This window comes from Eptesicus fuscus, chromosome 9 (assembly GCF_027574615.1).
Source record: "Eptesicus fuscus isolate TK198812 chromosome 9, DD_ASM_mEF_20220401, whole genome shotgun sequence".
Classification (NCBI taxonomy): Eukaryota; Metazoa; Chordata; class Mammalia; order Chiroptera; family Vespertilionidae; genus Eptesicus; species Eptesicus fuscus.
In genome coordinates, this window is record NC_072481.1 from 9657648 (window position 1) to 9670564 (window position 12917).

General features: G+C 52.7%; 1 protein-coding gene across 1 annotated transcript in view; it reads left to right on the plus strand.

Moving 5' to 3' along the window:
• Positions 1 to 11415: 11415 nt before the first annotated feature.
• ARHGEF10L (Rho guanine nucleotide exchange factor 10 like) overlaps positions 11416 to 12917 on the plus strand; it is a 145972-nt gene continuing 144470 nt past the window's right edge. Inside the window, exon 1 of the mRNA XM_054720815.1 lies at positions 11416 to 11518. The gene's annotated coding sequence lies outside the window, so the exon portion shown is untranslated. The remainder of the gene's footprint in view (positions 11519 to 12917) is intronic.

Here is a 12917-nt window from a genome sequence, read left to right on the forward strand (position 1 = left end):
CTTTCACAACGCCCCCTGCACTCCCCTCGCCTCTGCCTCCCTTCCCCTCAGGCGGCTCCAGCCACAAGGCCTCCTTGCTTTCCCTTGAGCGCTAACCTCCTGTGCTCGTAGCCCTGCCCCTGTGCCTGGAAGGCGCTGTCCCCAGATATCCCGGCTCTTTAGAGCCCTCGTCTTGGTCAGGCCTCCACTCAGAGGTCACCTTCAGGGAGGCCCAGACAAAACAGCCACTCCCACCGGTCCCCTGCGGGGGGGCGGGGGGGGGGAGGGCCCAGGCTGGGAGTTACATTATCTGACCGACTGGCAGTGGGCTCCAGATATTTGTGACACCCTGGTATTTTAAGGGCAAGGAAACCAGGGGCAGGAGAGGGAAGAGCCATGGCCCAGGCAGTGGGGTGCAGGGTGAGGCCTGTGTTCCCAGAACCTGCTGCTGGGCTCAGTTCTCATGACGTGACCCGAAGGCCAAGTCGCTTCACCTGCCGAATCTCAGTTCCTCACCTGGAGAAGGGAGGCGCTGCCTGCCTTGATAGGATGTAGGGGCGAACTTCTGAGCCCCCCACACTGCACAGCATGTCATCAGCATGTTCCCGGGAACCCACAGAACCATGAAATAAGCCACGTGGCGTCTCAGTACTCGGACCAGCCAGCTCTCCAGAGCTCACCTGGGTTTTGAAGGGAGTTAGAGGTGCGGCCGGGAACTGATGTTTTGAAGTCTGAATCCGAGAGCAGGACCCTCAGGACTTGCTTAGACGGTGATGCTCAGATTTTAGCCTCACCTGCGCCGGGGCTTGTTCGATAGATAATCTGCATCTCTGACGCGTTCCCAGGTGAGAAGATGCCACCCTCTCTCCTGGCCCTCAGCCCAGCACGCTTTCTCCTCCACCTTCGCTGAGTCTCCTGGAAGCTGTGGCTGCAGTTCCTACCTGATCAGTCCGGCTCCCTGCCCTTCCTCCGCCCTCCTCCACCTGACCCGGGATTTCCTCTTCTGTCCGCATGCACCTGTGCACAGGTGGTTCTTCTCACCCTGCCCGGCCCCCACGAGCGCCCTCTCACTCTTTGAGGCCCAGCTCAGACAACATTCTTGGCTTTTCTCACCACAGGCAGGGTGGCCCATGCCAATGGCCCTGGCCAACTCAATCTAAATTGTTTTAACCTCAGTGAATTGAACTCCTGAATCAGAATACCTTTTAAAAAAAAAATATATTTTATTGATATTTTAGAGTGACAGAGGAAGGGAGAGGGATAGAGAGTTAGAAACATTGATGAGAGAAGAGACATCAATCAGCTGTCTCCTGCACACCCCCCACTGGGGATATGCCCGCAACCAAGGAACATGCCCTTGACCGGAATCGAACCTGGGACCCTTTAGTCCGCAGGCCGATGCTCTATCCATTGAGCTAAACCAGGTAGGGCCAGAATACCCATTGCTCACTGCAGATCACCTCCTCCAGGAAGCATTCCTGGACTCCCTAGGCTTGATCAGGTGTTTCTTCTGAGCCCTGCACTTACCCAGCTCATGAATGGGCCATTTCCTGTGAGGCGACTGACTGTGTGCGCATCAAGGCCTCTCAGCATCCCCAGTCCTTTTGGTGTTATTTTTACTGCAGCCAGCAGAGGGCGCCTCAGCACCACAATTCTGCCCAACTGGGTTCTTTCAGAACTTCCTGTCTCAGGAGGCCTGGGACAAAGGTGAGGCTTCCCTTGTTCTGTGGGCACCAGGTCACCTGTGGTTCAGAGCGCAGGATTTGGGCCCAGACGTTCCTAACTGCCCGATCTTGGCTTTGTGACTCGCCCATTGGAACCTCAATGCTCTCTTCTGTAAATCGGCTATAATAACGCCTCTGGGGAGTTTGTAAGTAGGTAATAAAACGTTCAAGTGAAGTGCTCAGCCAGCCAGGCTCCGAGAAACACGTCCACCACTGGCTGGGTGACCAGGGACTGGAGATTTCACCCCCCCCACCCCCGCCGGGCCTCAGTTTCCTCATCTGTAAAGGGGAGATAACGTTACCTCCCCACCAGCTGCTGTGAAAATCGAGTTAGTATACACTGAGTGGCCAGATTATTATGATCTCTGAACTAGAGGCCTGGTGCATGAATTCATGCATGGGTGGGGTCCTGCCAGCCTGGCCAGGGGGAGAGGACATGGGTGGTTGGCCGGCCTGCCTGCTGGTCGAACTCCTGGTCAAGGGGACAATTTGCATATTAGCCTTTTATTATATAGGATATACACTGAGTGGCCAGATTATTATGCGTTCAGAGATCATAATAATCTGGCCACTCAGTGTATATAAAACACCAAGAACTGTGGCAGGCGCATGGGCTGTGCTATGTTGTCATTTCCCTTTATTGTTATTACTGAGGATGATGACAGTGACCCGGCTTCGATGTCCACCTGGCTGACCATGGGTCCAGAGTCAAGGCTGCTCCAACCTGCATTCCCGGGCTCCCCCTGCTCCCCCAGAGCTATTGCTGCTGGTGGGGGCAGGGTCTGCCACCTGGCTTTTCTTGAGAAGGGCTGGCTGAGACCTTGGGCCTGAGCTGGGACGCCCGGTGCATCTGGAAACTTGGCTTCCTTGAACCTGGCTGCAGCTCAGGTCAGGAGTGGGAGTCCAGGGTGCCTCCAGAATGCCCTGGGCTCCCCCGCAGAAACCAAGACTGCCCTGGGCCTTAGAATAGGCCCTGCTCTCTGAGGGGGAGGAGAGGCAGCAGGCCTCACCAGGGCCGGTGGCCATGTCAGCATTATAGCCAAACTCAGGGTCCGGGGTCAGGGGATAGAGCTTGGACCACCAGTTTCTTCATCTACATAATGGGGACAAAATGACCTGTCTCCCCGCTCCCTCTCAGGGCAGGCTGGTAGAGCACCTCCATCCAGTGGAGTTAGATATTGGAGAAGCCCACAGTTTGGAGACTGATGATCTGGCTTTGAACCCCGAGTCTACTTTCTACCAGCTGTGTGACATTGGGCAAGTGACTGAGCCTCTCTAAACCTCAGTTTCCTCAGGGCGATCCTGGGAGGACTGAACATGTTGCATACATGGTGTGTGTTGTTGCTGCTTTACTGTTGTTATTAACACTGGAACCCAAGTGGGTGTCTGTGTAATCTTCAGTGCAATAATGCAAGATTATATTCTCCGGGCCAGTTCCTTGACATCAGCCATGGGCTTGACCTTGAGCTTCCTGTCGACGTTCTGGCTCTGGTTTCTGAGTGGAGAGGTGGAGCGGCTGTCCTCGGGAGGGAGGGGTGCTGCTCCTCGGAACAGCCACTAGGCACTGGCCTTTACCTATGTGATTTCATTGAATCCTCAGAGCAAAGGGGAGAGGTCGTCATCCCAATTTACAGGTAAGAAAATGGAGGCTCTGAGGCTGCCTCTGGGGTGGAGGAAGGGGCGTGAGAACCTGCACAGTCCCGCCCTTGAAACCTCTGCAGAGCTGATAGTCGTTGCTCAACGTACACGCCAGGGGGCGCCATGCACAATGCAGACCCCTCCTGGAGATCCCAGGGCTGTCCGTCCCTCTGAGCGGCAGCTGAGGCTGACTCCTGATTTCAGTGAGGACAGCATTGTAGCTGGTAATGACCGATTATGCCCATCACTGGCCTCTTGGGAGCTGGGCCCCTCCAAGCCATTGGCTTCAGTGCCCCCTCCAACCTGCTTGCTGCAGTGTCTTGAGTGTGCCCCAGCTGTTTGTGCTGTCACTTTAATTCCCACGATGGCCCTGAGCTTGGCGGAAGATAGACACAACAGGAATCGAATAAATGCGTGGGCTGCCAGGCGAGGAGATGTAAATAAGTTGTGCCTCTGAACTGCTCAGTGGGGTAACAGCCGTGGAATACTGTTTAAGGGCCTGAGCTGGAGAGGGAAGAGGCTCACATTCAATACCAAACACGGAGAGCACTGGTGACTCACGCTGTGACTGGAAACTAGATGCCATAATAGTGAGTGATGGGCCTGTGTTCAAGTCCCGGCCCAACCACTGTATAAGTGACAGAAATGGCCACCACACTTCGTTTCTCCCATTGCGGAGTCTATTTTTTTTTTATAGCGTTTGATATAAAGCTTTTTTAAAAAACAGTTTTTATTTGTTTCAGAGAGAGGAAGGGAGAGGGAGAGAGGGATAGAAACATCAATGATGAGAGAGAATCATCGATCAGCTACCTCCTGAATGGCCCATCCTGGGGATCGAGCCCACAACCTAGGCATGTGCCCTGACTGGGAATCGAACTGTGACCTCTTGGTTCATGGGTTGACGCTCAACTATTGAGCCACACAGGCTGGGCTGTGGAGTCTTTTTTTCACTCCTTGCTTTGACCCATGGAATGTGGTGCAAGTGAGGATTTGTGACCTCCAAGCCAGGGTCCCAGAGGCCTTGCCCACTTACACAGTCTCTCTCCTGGACCATTGTAACCATCATGTGACATGAGTTTGTGCTCAAGGGCCGGGGGCTGAGAGACCACGTGGAGGAAAGGGTCCCAAGCAAGGCCATCCTAGACCAGCTGACTGATGAGTAAGCCAAGTCCCAGCCAGGACAGATGACCATGAACTATATTAGATGCTTATTGTTTTAAGCCATTACGTTTGGGGTTGCTTAATATGCAGAAATCATTTATCGATACAGCCACTTAGAGTTAACTGATCATGGTCAAACTGCTTACCCTCTGTGACCCTCCATTTCTTGATCTGTGAGACATGATACCAGTCTACGTCCCAGAGGAGTGACAGGAGGAAATGAAACACATGTAAAGTACTTAGCACGGTGCCTGACGCGGAGAGGATCTGGGAACAGGCCCTATTGTTCCTGTCCTCATCCTGGAGGACGTGCTCCTGGTGGCCAGCAGGGGGCGCCCAATACCCCTTTGGGTCCACAGGTTAGGACTGCAAGGGAGGGTGACACTCGTGGCTTCTCTGGACATAAACATTCTATTCTAAGTTCTTCACGTGAACATTCTTTTCTGAGTTCTTCAGAGGGTTATCTGTAGGAGATATAGGTATAGATATAGGTGATATAGAAATAGATATAGATATAAGTATAGGTATAGGTATAGGTATAGACAGACATATAGGTATAGGTATAGGTATAGGTATAGGATAGGTATAGACATAGATACAGAGATAGAGATATAGGTATAGATATACTAGTAGATATAGATATAGGTATAGGAATAGGTATAGACATAGACATAGATATAGAGATAGAGATATAGGTATAGATATAGATATAGGTATAGGTATAGATGTGGGTATGGGTATAGACATAGACATAGAGATAGAAGTATAGGTATGAGTATAGATAAGATTATATATAAATAGATAGATATAGATATAGGTATAGGAATAGGTATAGATATAGATATAGATATAGATATACACTGAGTGGTCAGATTATTATGATCTCTGAATGCATAATAATCTAGCCACTCAGTATATATATATATTAGAGGCCCGGTGCATGAATTCGTGCAGGGTGGGGTCCGGCCGGCCTGGCCAGGGGGAGGGGACATGGGCGGTTGGCCGGCCTGCCTGCTGGTCGAACTCCTGGTTGAGGGGACAATTTGCATATTAGCCTTTTATTATATAGGATATACACTGAGTGGCCAGATTATTATGCGTTCAGAGATCATAATAACCTGGCCACTCAGTGTAGATATATAGATATAGATATAGATATATAGATATAGATTAGATATAGATATAGATATAGATATAGATATAGATATAGATATAGATATAGATATAGATATAGATGTATATCTTCAGACATTGATGCAGAACTGAAAAATTCAGAAGTTTAAACTCACACTTGCTAGAGTAAATGAAATCTATTCCTCATGCTGCGTCCCATTTGGTCTGAGCCAGTGTTGTCAGCTTGACCCTGCAGACTCCCTTGCCAGTCAGCTTAGCTATACTGACTTCACCTTGTTTTCTTAGAATAAATCTGTGGAGGTGAATCTTGGTGGCACCGTGGCAGCGTGGAGCAGGCCACCAGCAGATGCCAGTCAGGTTCTCTTTCCCACAGGGCACTATCCAGTAAGGTAAAGTTTCCCCATCTCTGGCACCTAGACCCGCGTCCCCCCCCCCCCCTTGTAAAAATAACATAACCCGAGCCCCTTCACAATGGAGTCGGAGCTGCTGTCCCAGAGGAACAGCCTTGCACGTGTTACTCCTGAGGCCTTAGGAGGGTTAGAACTGGGCACGGTAACACTTGGACTGAGCCTCCAGCAGCATTGTATCCAAACAGTCGCTTGTTATGAGCACGGGACTGAAAATTAAAGGCTTTAGAAGTAGCATCATCCCCGTGTTAGCTTAACTGCACCCTTAGAATTTTTTTCCTCCCATTTACGTCATTATTTGCCTTCCCTTTCTCATAAATATGCCTGCCTTCCCTTCCTAATCAGGACACGATTTGTTTTTCTCTTCCCCTTGATAGCTGTTATTGTGGATCTCAAGGAAATGTGTAGTTGCAACTCACTTTGGCCTTTTATTCTTAGGTTAACACCCTCAACTCAGGACAGTTGGTGTAACCAGGGCAGCTGAAATCCTGAACTACGAGGGGAAAGTTTAATCTCTTCTATGCAATTTTTCACGAATAGACTTGGCCTGGTAGAGATTTTAGTGGGTCTGTTTAAACAACAGATGAGAATCATTTGCCAGTAGCCTGGCCTTAATGTAAATGGGGCTTCCCTGGTACTCACTTTTGCTTTCTTAAATTTCTTAAATTTAACATTTGCTCACTAAATGTTAATTAAAACCCCTACTATGTGCTGGGCACTGGGTTAAGCACTGAGAATGCTGCTGACACAGGCAGGAAGGCTCCTGCCTTCCTGGAGTTTATTACACAGTTGAGGGCACAGATGAAATCCAAGCGAGCACTCAGCTATCCTATCTAATAAAGAGATAATATGCAAATTGACCATCACTCCAACACACAAGATGGCCACCCCCATGTGGACACAAGATGACCACCACAAGATGGCCAACAGGGGTGGGGGGCAGTTGTGGGTGATCAGGCCAGCAGGGAAGGCAGTTGGGAGGGACCAGGCCTGAAAGTGAGGGCAGATGGAGGTAATCAGGCCTGCAGGGGAGGGCAGTTTTGGGGAACCAGGCCTGCAGGGGAGGGCAGTTAGGGGCAACCAGGCTTGCAGGGGAGGGCAGTTGAGGGGAACCAGGCCTGCAGGGGAGGACAGTTGAGGGAACCAGGCCAGCAGGGGAGGGCAGTTGGGGGCGACGAGGTCAACAGGGGAGGGCAGTTGCGGGGGACCAGGCCTGCAGGGGAGGTCTGTTAGGGGCAATCAGGCCAGCAGGGGAGCAGTTAGGCATCGATCAGGCTAGCAAATACCATCTCCATGTGCTGTAAACGTTAATTATTAACTACCCTGCACCCACCAATGTAAAAGAAGCATGTAATGTCTCCATCTTACTCTTTCTCCAATCCCAGGGGTTTCCCCCACTTTGCTGTCTCCCACCTCCCTTATCTACCTACCACCAGTGAATTTCATGTCACCCTCCTCACAGGTCCTTTGATTGTTTTGTATAAAGTAAACTGTAAAACCGCCCTTCTCAGAGCGTTTCCTCAATCCCTTGAGATTTTGCTTCCCGAAATTGTCTGGCAATTGTCATCTGTTTGACTCCACTAAACTCATAAATTTTTTTTTATAGGATTGGCTGTTTCTTACTTAGACAAGACCTCAATTCAAATGCCAGTTCTCCCACTTTCTTGTTGTGTGATTTTCCCCAAGTTACCTAAGTTCTCTGGGTCTCAGTTTCCTCATCTTTCAAATGGGCGTATTAAGATGTGCCTCTCTGTTCGGGAGGTTCAGTGAGATCATTTACATAAAGCACATCATCCAGTTCCTGGATGGTCGTATAATCTTGGTTGATAAACAGAAAGTCAAATCTTTCCCTTCCAGGAACTTGGGCTGTCGGCAGCTTCTCCCCAGCCAATGAGGAGTCCGCGTAACAGGGCGTGACCCCCTTAGGTGCCTTCCCCGATTTGCTTCCAACCGAATACGTGCTTTTCTGTGTGAGAGGCCGTTCTTTCTTCAAGGGAGGCTCTTCCAGGAACATGGCTCTGGAAACATCTGCAGAGCCAGGGGCACAGCCTCGAATGAGCTCAGTGGAAACATTCTTGAGCATTGACCTATGAATCAGGAGGTCACAGGTTCAATTCCCGGTCAGGGCACATGCCCAGGTTGTGGGCTCAATTCCCAGTGCGGGCATGCAGGAGGCAGCCAGTCAATGATTCTCTCTCATCACTGATGTTTCTCTCTCTCTTCCCCTCTCCCTTCCTCTCTGAAATCAATAAAAACATGTTAAAAAATGCAGCAAGCAGGGTGGAAGAGGTTTCCCACCAGGAGGGCCGTGGGTCTGACTGAGGCAGTTTTATTAAAATAAATGTGCAGGGTGGTGCTATCATGGATCAGAATGGAGAACCAGGGGTACGGGGGCCCTGGGCCTTTCTGGGGGCTGACCTTGGGCAGAGGGGCATGCCCTCCCTCCCAGAAAGAATAGTCCCCCGATATCTCCTCGGGATCCTTTTATTGCAAATACAGAGTCCTGGGGACATAGTCTGGGGATTCGGGGTGCCTCAGACACCCACGGAGCTGCCTGGCCTCCTGAGGGTCTGATGCCAGGAGCTGGGCAAGGACTGGGAAACCCGGTCTCAACTCCCACAGTCTCTCTTTCAAATTGTGGTAAAATATACGTAACACGAAATCTATTATTGAAACCATCTTTAGGTGTACCGTTCCGCGGCATTAAGCACATTCCCAACGTTGTGCAGCCATCGCCACTATCCATTTTCAGAAACTTCCTGTCATCCCAGACAGAAACTCTGCCCCTGTTAAACAGGAGCTCCCCCTCCAGCTCCCTCTAAGCTCTGGTGACAACCGTTCTACCCTCTACCTCTAGAATTTGCCTCTCGGTACCTCCTAGAAATGGATCCCATGGCACCTTTGTGACGGGCCTATGTCACTTAGCATGTTTTCAAAGTCCTTCCGTGCTGTAACGTGTGTTTCTGGTGGTGTTGGTGGCAACATTGGACCTCAGTTCTTGAAGTCGGCAAAGAAAGAGCTCAGAGCCAAGAACTTACCGTAAGTGGTAAGAGAACGTTGCTTGGGAAAGTCGCAGAGGCAGGAGGAGTGAGCCGGTTGGGCTGCGCAGGCTCAGGAAACGAGTTACAGAAGCAAAAGAAGGGCTGTTGGCGCTTAGGACAGGGAAAAGGCAAGGGCAAGGGGCTTTGGGGGCAGTGGAGGGGGAGGGCAACAGTGTGGGGGGAAGAAATGGAGGTGGGTTTATTCATTTCTTTCTGGACTCTTGGCTCCTTCTCAACCAGCGCTCAGCCCCTCCCCTGCCACCTGGCCTTGAGGGGGGGGCGGGGAGAGAAGGGGCAAGAGAAGGCCCCCAGCGAGCAGGAGAGGAAGGGCCAGAGGCCTCTATACCCTTTGGGAAGAGGGGGGCTGCCTCTGGCCCCTCCTGCGCCCCCACCGTGACCCCTGGTGCTGCTGCTTCTGGGAATGGAGGGCCAGGCCGCAGAGGCCCCCTGGGGCGGGGCCCTGGGAGTGAGGGGCAGCCTCTCCCCGGCCAGGTCAAGGGAGGCTGGGAGGCGGGAGTGGAAGCATCTCCCCTTTCAAGGCTCCCGAACCGGAACCAGGAAGTGTTCCTCCCAATGGGGCCAGGCCCTCTTAAAGGGAGAGCTCGCCCCGCTGCTACTCCTGCAGGTGGAGGGGCCGCTTCTCCTCCCTTCCTCGTGGCTCACCCTTCAAGCTCTCACAGGATGACAAGGAAGCTGTCGCGTGACGGAGCTTTCTGGGCTTTCCAGGCACCATCTCACGTCCTTCTCCTCCACCTGTTCCCAGGGGGGCCAGGACCCCGCCAGGAGCCTCCCTGGGGGGATGGGCGTCAGGTGCCTGGTGACGGCCCCGTGCTGCGGAGCTGTCAGTCCCACCGGGGCTCCCTGAGCCCTTGGTACCTCGTGGAGCCAGAGGCTTGGGTTTCCATCAGCCCTTAATTCAAAATATCCACCGCTACGACTCTCCGTGTGACCTCGGGTAACTTCCTTCTCTCTCAGAGCCTCAGTTTCCCTCTCTGCAAAAAGGGGGAGACCTGGTGGTGAGGCTTATCCGAAGCAATGCATGGAGAGGTTTTCAGTGGCTAAGAGATGTGAGAGAAATAAAGACCGAGGCTGTCACCATCACTGCCACCCTCGGCATCATATTGTCATCGCCAGGCACCAGCCAACTTACTCTGGAAGGCCAGGCAGCAAGTACTTTTGGCTTTGCGGACCCTACAGCCTCTGCCATTCCTCTATTCTGCCCTTGTCTCTGCGAAGCAAATGGATGTGGTCGTGTTTTAATAAAACTTTATTTACAAAAACAGGCGATGGGTTGGATTTGGCCCGAGGTTCGTAGCATGCCAGCCCCTGATCCAAGACCTTGGCCTGAGGGTCGGTTTCCTGTAGCAGAAAGCGAGCGGGACCCCGGCCAGGCCAGGCGTGGTGGGAGATGCAGGCATCTGTGTGTGGGTGTCTGAGGGCAGGGGATCTACCACTGAGACCCCCATCCTGGGTTCTCAGGGGCGCACGGTCAGGGCAGAGTAAGTGTTTGAGGTTAAATGACTTGATCCTGATGTCCAGATACTCGTGCTCTTAGTTTTTTAAAATAAGTTCAGTTCTTTTTTTATTTTTATTTTACGTTTTATTGATTTTTTTAGAGAGAGGAAGGGAGAGGAAGAGAGAGAGAAAAACATCAATGTGAGAGAGAAACATCAATCAGGTGCCTCCTGCACACGCCCTACCGGCACGTGCCCTGACCCAGAAAAGAACTGGCAACCTTTTCGGCACACGGGGCGTCGCCCAACCAGCCGAGCCGAAGCTGCCTGAGTGAGATTCCTGTGCTCTTGATTGACATACCTGCGCTCTCAATCAGCACAGCAGATGCTTGGCTAACACGAGGGGCCACTGACACCGACACTAGGAAGGCACACAGGCCTGTCCCGATCCCGAGTGTGCCATTCTGCCTTCCTGAATAGGAGAGTCAGAGCCACGACTCGTGTCTGTCCCGCGGAGCTGGGACTCCAGGCCCTTTCCCCGCACCAGAACCGTGTCAACTTGGGTCTACCCCAGCGGAACACGAGGGAAACAGGCTTGGAGACACGAGGCCATGCAGCTGGAGCGGGCAGGGATTCAAACCTGGAACTTTCCACTGTCGAAGAGTGTGCTTTTCCACCCTCTCCATGGGTGAACGGCCGACGCTCCCCTGTGCCCAGGCCCGGTGGCCCTTCCTGGCCCAGCGGGCAGCTGTCCGTGCTCAGCCTTTCTGCCTGCACCCCCCTTTGCAGGTCCCCATCTTTATTCACACGCCTCCTAGCTCAGCTGGTCGAGCAGGTGAGTGACTCACACACCTGTACACACAGCGCCACGGGGAGAGCCAGTGCGCGGCGCCTTCCTGCCTTGCCAGCGGCTGCGACAGCTGGGATCTTCCCTGCCGGTGGGGACCCTGAGGGCTGGCACTGGACCACACAGACTCCAGGTCAGGTTTTGGGTTTTTAAACATCCCTGTTTCTCTCTGAGCTGGAGGAGGACCCTCGGGCACTCCCTGGGTGTGTGGGAGGGCCTCTCCGTTGTTGACACCCTGGGCACAGGGACACCCTTCCCCTTCCCGGGCGGCGATGGGGCTTAGGGGCGCCTTGTGCTGGGGTTTGTCAGAGGGAACTCTGCTGGGAGCCTCAGTAGATGTGACGCTGACCCTTGTGGCCACCTGGGGGGCAGGTCAAAGCAAAGTGGGGGTGAAGGATGCAGAGGGAGCCTCTCAGGGGTGTGCGTGGTGAGAGCTTCCCCCACCCCCTTCTTAGGGTCACAGAGTTTGATGATTGCACTTGATATGGGCTCAAGAACGCCTAGTTCAACGGCATCATTGTGCAGCTGGGAATAGTGAGGCTCGGAGTAGGGGGGGTAACTCAAGGTCACACTGTGAATGGGTGACAGAGCGGGGCGGGGGTGGGAGGAGAGGGAGCCAGAGGGGGCTGTGGCCTCCCCTCCCAGGGCTCCGGCCTCCTCCGTGCCTGCTCCTCTGTTCCCGCCCCCACCGCCCTGGTAGCCCTCTTCCCATGTTGGGAAGGAGGGAAGCAACGCCCGCAGTTCCACTGGCGCGACTTTATGGGCTCACACTCGGAACCCTTTTAAAGGCACCAGGACAGGTGTCCTCAAACTACGGCCTGCGGGCCACATGCGGGTGTTTTTGCCGTTTTGTTTTTTTACTTCAAAATAAGATATGTGCAGTGTGCATAGGAATTTGTTCATAGTTTTTTTTAAACTATAGTCCGGCCCTCCAACGGTCTGGGGGACAGTGAACTGGCCCCCTGTTTAAAAAGTTTGAGGACCCCTGCACCAGGCAGTCCTGGCCTGTGACTCCCCCACGTGGCTGGTCAGCGGTGGCTCGCGTGTCTGCAGGGATGGCGAGCTCACTCATGGCTGTTGGAGGCAGTGTCTCTCGTCTGTGCGGCCGATGTCTGGGGAATAGCATGCTGGCCGGACGCTTGCTTTGTGCCAGGCACTTTGCTAACGGAGCACGTGACCCGTGTTAACTCATGTACTTCTCCCGGCGCCCTGGGAGGTATTGTTAGGAGCATTCTTTCTAGCTGAGGAAACAGGCACAGAGAGGGTAAGCAACTTACTCAGGAATTCACAGCTCGAAAAGGAGGGCTGAGATTTGAGTCTGGTTCTGGACTCTGACCACATCCTCAGCCCCCTCCCGTGACTGCTGCCGGGAGACAAGGAGGCTTACCAGGGAGGGGTCCGGCTGGGCGTGGCAAGGCCGAGGTGGCAAAGGAGAACATTTATTTTTTTAAATTTCTATTTCTATTTTTTTTAAAATATATTTTTGTTGATTTCAGAGAGGAAGGGAGAGGGAGAGAGAGAGAGAAACATCA